This window comes from Gossypium hirsutum, chromosome D10 (genome assembly GCF_007990345.1).
Source record: "Gossypium hirsutum isolate 1008001.06 chromosome D10, Gossypium_hirsutum_v2.1, whole genome shotgun sequence".
Taxonomy (NCBI): Eukaryota; Viridiplantae; Streptophyta; class Magnoliopsida; order Malvales; family Malvaceae; genus Gossypium; species Gossypium hirsutum.
Window position 1 is genome coordinate 35,162,316 of NC_053446.1, and position 9,380 is coordinate 35,171,695.

Genomic DNA, 9,380 nt, shown 5'->3' on the forward strand with positions numbered 1-9,380 from the left:
TAGGATCATAATCATCGACCTATTAACCTTATGGCTTAATTATTTCATAAGCCCTCTTCCATTAAATAATTAAACTATCAAGTTAATGCAATTCAATAATTACTAAGTTTTGTGTCTTCTACAATTTAGTCTTTTTATTCAATTAACTAACTAAACATTAAAATTTCCTTACCAAAATTTAATGCAACCCTAATGTACTTAATAAAAATCAATTAAAAAATAAAATATGACTTCACGTATCAGAATTGTGGTCTCAAAACCACTATTTTTGACACCACTAAAAAATGGGATATTACATGACCACTGTTTTGGAGTCTAATTTCTTTTCATGTGGTCTATAAGGTCTTGCCTTAGTTGGACATCCCCAAATGTGAAAGCGATTTAGACTAGGCTTTCGACTAAAACTCATATGGTGTTTTTGCAACTACTTTAGTGACTACTCTATTCAAAATGTAAGTTGTTGTCTTTAATGCTTCTCCCTCGAGTGACTCAAGTAAGGTAGAATGAGTAATCATGCTTCTTACCATATCCTTAGGAGTTTAAATTCTTTTCTTGCCCTTCTCTTTAGAGGCACTAGCCAAATGAGCTCTTTCAGACTTATCATGCTTCAACATATCTTCCTCTTAGACACAATGTGAAATGAGCTCATTTAGAGTCCATTTCTCCTTTTAACAGTTGTAACTACTTTTGAATTGGTTAAACTGTGCAAGAAGCGATACCAAAACCATAAGAACAAGCAATTCCTTAGAAAGCTCAATCTTAAGTAAGTCTTGAAGCAACATGGAACATCTCCATAATGTATTCTCTCACATTTCTTTAACCGGTATACTTCATAGACATCAAAGAAGCCAGAAGTGATGTCATCTCAACCTTATCGTCTTTGGCAAAACGTTTCTCAATTTCGTCAAGTAAACCCTTGGCCTAAGTAATCTTTTCAGATTCTGTGCCTCTAAAGGCTCCTGGAATGTTGTGCTTCATGATCATTAGACTCATGCAGTTTGAATGATCCCACCTCTTAAAATCCCTTTTAGCATCAGGGGTGCTTGTCATAGTGAGATGTGCAGGTTGTTCTTCCCTTAGTGCAAGGTCTATGTCCATACAACGAAGCACTATAAGTAAGTACACTTTGCATTCCTTGAAATTGGTCCCATTAAGCATGATATAGAATTGATATTAGTAGATATTGTAGCAGTAGAAGATGAACTAGCTGAATATAAAACAAAAATAAATAAAAACAAGCTCACATCAATATTCATAAGTAAACAGTAAATTCAAAATAATAGTTAATTTCATCTCAAGATATCAAACATGACATTAGTATCAAGTCTTTAGACAGTAATATTAATGGTAAGCGATACTCTTATTGTGGCAATCAAAAATTGAGAATAAATTATGTCAAACAATAAATCAATATTTGGACTAACATATTGCTCACATAAAGTACCTTATAATTGTCACACATTTATCACCACAGATGTCGTTGAAATTCTGCCAAATATTAACTTACCTTTGGGTTAATTAATAAATACATGAATCAGAAATATATATAATCATCTTGATATTTTACATATACTAATCTACGCAAAAGATGTCACTTTGGTGGCATTTTGTTTCAACTAATCTATTTAAAATATTAGACATCCTTAATTAAAATCCAAAGCCAAAATCTGAATTTATTTGTTTCAAAATATTTCTCTTAATTTCATCTTTCAATCAAATTAAAAGATAACAATATATTTTAAAAAATATATAAACATATCGATATTCAAATTTAGAAATTTCATAACAAACAAGGTTAGAATTGAAATTTCTAATCACACCATGATTTCCAAAATAACCCAAAATAAGATTGTCTAAATGGCACAATTAGAAACCAAAAAACTTTAATCTTTGACTTTTTTTTATTTATATTTAAACAAGCAACCATTAAAATTTTTACAATTAAAATTCAAAACCAAATCTTATAAAACCAAACTTAAAACCAACATGTATTGTCAAAAGCACCTTAAAAAAATAAATATATATTAATATAGAAAGATAACAATTTCAATGAATATCTATCAAACCAATTTGACAAAAATTCATAATTAAATCATTAAAATTTATCAATAATCTTAACATAAATACACACAAACTTAAAACCATAACTCTTTATGGATCCAATATCATCTAATTCATGCGTAATATAATCATGCAATATTACACAAACCATATATACTGTTTTTCTAATACCATAATTATATATTTAAAGGGAAAAAAACAATATCACTGCCCTTCCTACGTCTCTATAGAGAAAAATTCTATGTATATATATATATTCAAAATATATGTGCTTGAAATATTATTAAAGAATTTAATAGTCGATTAAAATTAAATTGGAAGCATGGAATCAATTTAAAAATAATTACTTTATAAAACCAACAAAATATGAATCAGTAACTTTTCCTTGAGTTATGCTAAAATTCAACAAATATTTATTTGCATCAATTCAAGAAAAGCATGAATTCAATATCAATCCATGAAAATTGTCTAATGGACTAATAGTTTGTGCAAATATTATCTCTCAAGTTCACGCATGATAAAGAAACAAATTATGAATAGATTTTATCTCTTTTTTCTTTTAATTTGATATGTGAATACTAATTTGATTTATAAATACCTAAAAATTAAATTTATAAAAAAAATAAAACCTAAAACATTTATCATGAATCTCAAAGACTGAACATATATATAATCAAAATATCAAACCCATGAAATTTCATTAATCAATCATTCTAAAAAGAGAGAAACTTAATCAATTCTCAATGATTTAATATGACGAGACTCTGATACCAATTGTTATAACCAGAACACCCTGATATAAAACTTAATAAAACAATATCTGACATGTTAGATCGTCAAGAATAAAACTAAATACGGAAGTGTATCCGAATCTATTGTTGAAGATTACCCAGAAAGTTTTTAATCTTCCAATAAAATAGTTTTTCTTTTTTCTTTATAATTCTATCTGATGGGGATACAAAAGAAATACGAGATATATATCTATTTCTTGGGGACCACTACCTCTTTTTTAAAATAACTGGTTATTAAATCAGTTTTGGGTAGTTATAATTTGGCTCCTCGTCAAATTATAAATACTACTTATGGTATCTATACATTATTTCCATGACACTTTAATACCTATGACATTTATAAGATAATCAGTCAATTTATTTTGAATCACACTTTATAATAGCATTATATATTATACATATATGCCCATAACAAGTGATTTTAATCCAACATCATTATATTAAATTATTTAAATATAATTTATCATTATATTTTAAATCTTAAATCTTAATTATTATGTTTAATTTTTAAAAAATATTTTATATATCATAAGTTTTACAAATGATTTGTATTAATTACTTTAAAATTATTTAAAATTTATATTCATTTATAATTATATTAAATTATTTAAATATCATATAGCTTAATTTTTTACTTTCTACTATCATGTCTAAAAATGATCTTTGAACTTTTTAGCAATAATGAACAACACTACAAACTTACAAATACACTTTTTCAAAATACTTTTCTACCACATATTTCAAAAATACTTTTTTTATTCTAAAATAAATTTTAAAAAGAAACTTTTCAACTACAAAGGTAATGGAAAATTAATCTTTAGTTATAATCAAATTACTTTAACTGAAAATAAATGTTATTGGAACCATAACTGAGAATTTTAACTGAAAAAAAAAAGATATCGAAACCATGTATAAACCTGAAACAAATTCAAGCGGGATTTTGAAACCCTGTAGCACACATTTTATTATAAACCCTGTATTCCAAACAAATTTTCGAAACCCTAAACCAAAATAAAACAATACACAACCTATTTAAGCAAAAATCATTATCTTCGATTCAAACCAATGGCTACCCACTATGCGATTTCTGCTCCACGGTTCGGTAAATGAAAGAGAATGAGGTTTGGCTTTACAATAAACACGACCATCGCCTTCCCAAACTAATCCTATTGATCATGGTTATTCAAAGTTTCAAACTTAAATTTCTGATTTTCATGTATTACAGCTGTGTTTGAGACTTAGTTGTAAGATTTCCATGTAATATTTTAGTGGTTATTCTATAAAGGAAAAAGAATGTACAAAACAGTTACACCACGTCATCTGTATTTATTTTTCTAATAGTTTTATGTCAGATCAAATTTTTATCTTGAATTTCAACATTTTCATCTGAAATCAAATCCAAATTAAAATTTTAAAATTTAGGAAGAAATTAATGATGTGACATAAACTATTAAAAAAAGGATAATACCATTACTTCATACGATCTTTTTTTTTTTCCAAAATAACATAGTTTTAACCAAATCATTTAAAATTTTCCACACCAAATTGCCAGCAACATTAATTTTTAAAAACCTAATCAACATTTATTTCTTAAAAAAATAATTGGGCTCGAAATAATCTTAAGGGCCAAAATCCTCTAATAAAAAAGAATTTAGACTAAAATGACAAAATATGTAAAGGCATGTGCTAATTTTTATCATTATGTCAAAAAAATAATGTGAAGTTTATATTTAAAAAATAACTTATTTTATAAACATTTGGTAAGTAGCCTGCTCCGCCCAAATATTATACATAAAGGGATAAATATCAAAGTTATATATAAATTTTTATCCAAAGTGCATTGTTATACATAAATTTTGATTTTGTGTAATTTTATACATGAAATTTTAATTTGATTCAATTTTCACAAAATCACTAACAATATTATCAAACTAGTACCATTTTATGTTGGTATATTGCATACAAGCAATCCTATTAATTCAATATGAATATATATCCATTTCTTTAAATGTCTACAATTGAACCAAAATCAAAATATAATATATACATATAAACCACAATTCAAGTTTCATATGTATGATTGCACCAAATCAAAGTTCACGTATCAACTTACCCATTGGACTAAAGTTCACATATAAATTTGATATTTATCCCTTCAATAATAAAATAATTAATATTTTTTTTATACTCAATTATATATTTTACAATTAAATTTTAAATTAAAAAATTATTTTATTTAGTTTATGCAGTTTAATTTTTTTTTCAAAATCTCTTCATATTTCTTTTTTAAAAACAAACTTTACATCTATTTTTCGAAGGCTTAAATCCAAAAGTTATAAAATATTTCAATTTTTTTAAAAAAAAAAGCTACGTTTTAAATTTTTTTGAAGGGAATAACTTTGGTTAGAATAATTCTAAAAATTAAGGTTTTTAGGTATCAATAAAATTTTGCCACATCATCAAATTTTAAAGATATGAAATAATTATTATACACTAATCCATAGAGAAATTATTTTATGAACCCTTCCCAACACATTATTCGTGGTCCCTATCCAGTTATTTCATAATATTCCAACAATTTATCCATGTCATTGACATGGAATTTTGGTAATTTTTTTACCTTGAACCCCAACCTTAAAACTCTAAACCCTGAATCTAAAATCCTAGACCTTGGACCCAAAACCTAAAATCCCAAACCTTAAACTCAAACCCCAAATTTGTAACCCCAAACCCTTAAACCTCAAATCCAAAACACAAACCCGAACATTGAACCTTAATCTCGAATCCAAATCTTGAACCTTAAGGTTTAGGGTTTAAAATTCAAGATTTGAGTTTAAAGTTTGGGGTTCTGAGTTCGGGGTTTAGGATGAAATAATTACCAAAATTATGTGTCAATTACATGGAAAAAATTACACAAAAAGTACCCTTTTTTTTTAAATTGGTTGCACAACAATAAAAAATATTAACTTACGAAAAAAACATAATACAGCAAAACAGACTTTTAGCGGCTTTTTTTTAGGCCTATAGAGGCGTTTTTAAGCGCTGCTAAATTTTGCGACGTTTATGTGAAAAAGCACCACTATAGAACATGATTTTTAGCAGCGCTTTTATCACAAACGCCGCTAAAGAACATTACCTTTAGCAGCGCTTTTATCACAAGCGCCGCTAAAGAACATGATCTTTAGCGGCGCTTTACCCACAAACGCCGCTAAAATAACATGATCTTTGGCGGCGCTTTACCCACAAACGCCGCTAAAGATCATTACCTTTAGCAGCGCTTTTATCACAAACGCTGCTAAAGATCATGTCCTTTAACAACGTTTACAAAAAACGCAACTAGCTTTTAAAAATATTAAATATTAAAAATCAAACATTATTAATATTAAAAATTAATTAGCATTGAATATATACTTCTAGTCAAAAAGATAGTATTTAATCATATAATAAATTAATATTTTTTAGTCAAAATATTGAAAAATCATGTTAATATTTAAATAGCAAAATTACAAGTTCAAATAGTGCAACTAATTGATTGCAAAAAAAAAATGCACAAGTTCAAAATGTGCAGTAATAAACTTGAAAATTTATAGACTAAAATATAAATTAAAAAACCCTTTGAAATTAGACTAAAATAGGTTTACTACATTCACTATTTACTACATGGGTTTATTGCTTCTATAAACTCCAATTAGACATTGAAACAGGGGTGTTTATATAATACAAAAAGCATGAAAAAATAGGAGTCCATCTCCACACCTCAGAAACCAGGGCAAATGCATACCCCAACATTGCCCTCGTATTCAGCATCCATCTCCAGCTGCTTCAGTGTTCGGCGAGCCAAAAGGAGTCCAACACAATAAGCTGTGTTCAAAATGTCATTAAATAAGATAATATCCTCAAACAGAAGAAAAAGATCATCTTAACATCTAGAAAAGTAAATCCCACCTGCTGCATAATTTGTAAGGCCAACTTCAAGTCCATAGCGAGGAAGCTCATGTCCATAAGCTGTTGCAAGAACTATATCACCAGAAATACATGAACATACCCATATCCAATACATATACACAAGTCCAAGTATCATAGAACCACAAAAAGTGCTAAGTGTAACAACTCGATGATTGCATTTACTTTTTTCTATCTTATAGCATCATCCTAAAGCAAGATTAATTGGGGAAACATCTCCATTCTTAAATCCTAATATCAATTCCAATCCCAGGCTTGTATTAAAACGCATTGCGGGGTACAAACAAGTGCATTTCATTCAAGTAATTATCTAATCACAATGCACAAATTCTCAATGAATATCAATGACTTGAACCAAATAAAAGGTCCCAAACTTGGTCTATTATTATGTTCATTAACATCATAAAAAATCATCAATTACATCCTAATAACAATTTCAACTCCAAAGTTGACTAAAGAAGCTTTGTAGGATATGAAAACACAAGTGCATTTCCATTCAAGTAAATTGTTGTGTTGTAATCACAAAGTTCAAATGAAAACCAATGACTTGAACCCATAAAAAATTCAACTTAGTCTATTGTATTCATTAACATCAACATAAAAACATCAATTACTTCCTAATAACAATTCCAACCCCAAAGTTCAATTAAAAAGCATTGCAGGATACATAAATGCAAATGCATTTCCATTCAAGTAATAATAGTGTTTTAATCACAAAGCTCCAAATGTAAACCATGACTTAAACCCATTATAGATTACAAACTTAGTCCATATGCTCATTAACATGAACATTAAAAAAACAATTCTAAAATAAATAACAGGGAAGTTCCTCCTTAAAATGCAAAGATTAAATAGTCACTTATATCCAATTTACAAAACATTATGACATAGTAGAGGTGAAGAGCAACCTATAACCAAGAAAATAAATTACATTTCCTCTACGGTCTATAGAGAACTGACAATCGAAGAACCAAAAGTAATAGACATAATATAAATTATTAACCTGAGAACAGCTGATCTTTTCTCTTCCAGCAACCTGCACAACTCGACCTTTAACCCTACAACCTATATGTGAATGTTTATAATAAATTAAAGAGTAAAACATCACAAAAGAGGCCAACAAAATTCTCATGCATGAACTTAAGGCAAGCAAATATACATTTTGAGTAAGATGTAGCCTATTATCTATTCAACTTGCCAAACATTAATCTAAACCCACAACAGCCACTTCAATTTCAGGGCACTTCAATGAAATGACAGCCATTGTTGGCCCACCAGCATAACCAGCACCGATGCAACAGATCTTCACCATTTCTGATATCTTACAACAATAAAAAAAATCCATTTTCTTTGTAAGATAATGTTATTTTTTATTAAACATCGGAATTAGCAAATATTTATGTCAGCAGCAATACATTAATTAACTGAGATTCATTTCAAAGTAAAACAAACCCAAGAAAAATACTGATGAAACACAGAGAGAAGTCAGACTCAGATATATGGTTTCCCAAATGAAAAGCAGGACACTAATACACTCTCAGATCCGACATGTAAACCGACCAAAATACGCAGTCAATCTACAAATTCCTTTTAAAACAATAAACAAGAAGTTCAGTGAACACATTCATGTCAGAGATCTGACCAAAAAAATGATGGAAACAACAAGAGATCCACCAACTAACAAAACCCAAAAACCATAAACAACCAAAAAAGGAGTGACCCAAAAGAACAAAGTTGACAAGTGAAAATCAAAAGCCAAAAGACTGAAAAGGAAGTAAAGATGAAATTACCTTGGTGGGTGTTGAGTTGTTAGATCAAAGAAAAAGAAACAGAATCTGGGTGAAGAAGAAGAACAATGGGAAAAGGAGAGAAACAGGAAAAAAGGATGTTTGAGGTGAAGAATGAGAAAAACCACATATACCACTACCAATCTCAGGTAAGCAAAGATAAAGCAATATGAAATCAGTTAATCACATTGAGTCCAGAAATGAGAACTGAAACTATGCACTTGTAAGAAATGAGAACTAAAATAACGAAAAATGATAATAAATGAAAAGGACTGTGTTTTGTAAAGTTAGGGGTTTGATGGGGGAAAATTAGGGATTTCGAAAATTTGGGGATAATATGGCGCGATTTTTTTAAAAAGTATTTGCTGCTTTTTTGTAAAAACTCTGTTATTATTTACCTTTTGCAGCGTTTTTCATAAAAATGCCACAAAAAATAATTTTATTTTAGCAGATAAAATAAAGGATTTTTAGCATAACAAAACGACGCCGTTTTGTTCAAAATGAAATGATTTTTTGTGGCGTTTTTATGAAAAACGCCGCAAAAGGTAAGCAATACAAAAAACGCCGCAAACTAATAATTTTTAACAGATAAAATAAAGGATTTTTAGCATAAAAAACGACGTCGTTTTGTTATGCTAAAAAACCTTTATTTTATCTGCTAAAAATTATTAGTTAAGTGATTTTATAAAACATTTATTATTACTATTTTTTATAAATTAGTTTTTTATAAAAAAAACTAAGTACTTTCAAAATAAATATAATATTTTAATAAGAAAAC

At 28.1% G+C, this 9,380-nt stretch overlaps 1 long non-coding RNA gene across 5 annotated transcripts; it reads right to left on the bottom strand.

The window, feature by feature from the left end:
- Positions 1 to 6,451: 6,451 nt before the first annotated feature.
- On the bottom strand, positions 6,452 to 8,939 carry LOC107914999 (uncharacterized). 5 transcript variants are annotated; one of them, XR_005919521.1, is made up of 5 exons: positions 8,606 to 8,913; positions 7,975 to 8,129; positions 7,819 to 7,880; positions 6,798 to 6,857; positions 6,452 to 6,713 (listed from the first exon to the last, which is right to left on the bottom strand). It is a non-coding gene; the product is annotated as an uncharacterized lncRNA (long non-coding RNA). The 5 variants fall into 5 exon arrangements; XR_001689138.2 differs by having other exon boundaries at positions 6,798 to 6,869; positions 7,975 to 8,136; XR_001689136.2 differs by having other exon boundaries at positions 7,975 to 8,136; positions 8,606 to 8,910.
- Positions 8,940 to 9,380: the final 441 nt, after the last annotated feature.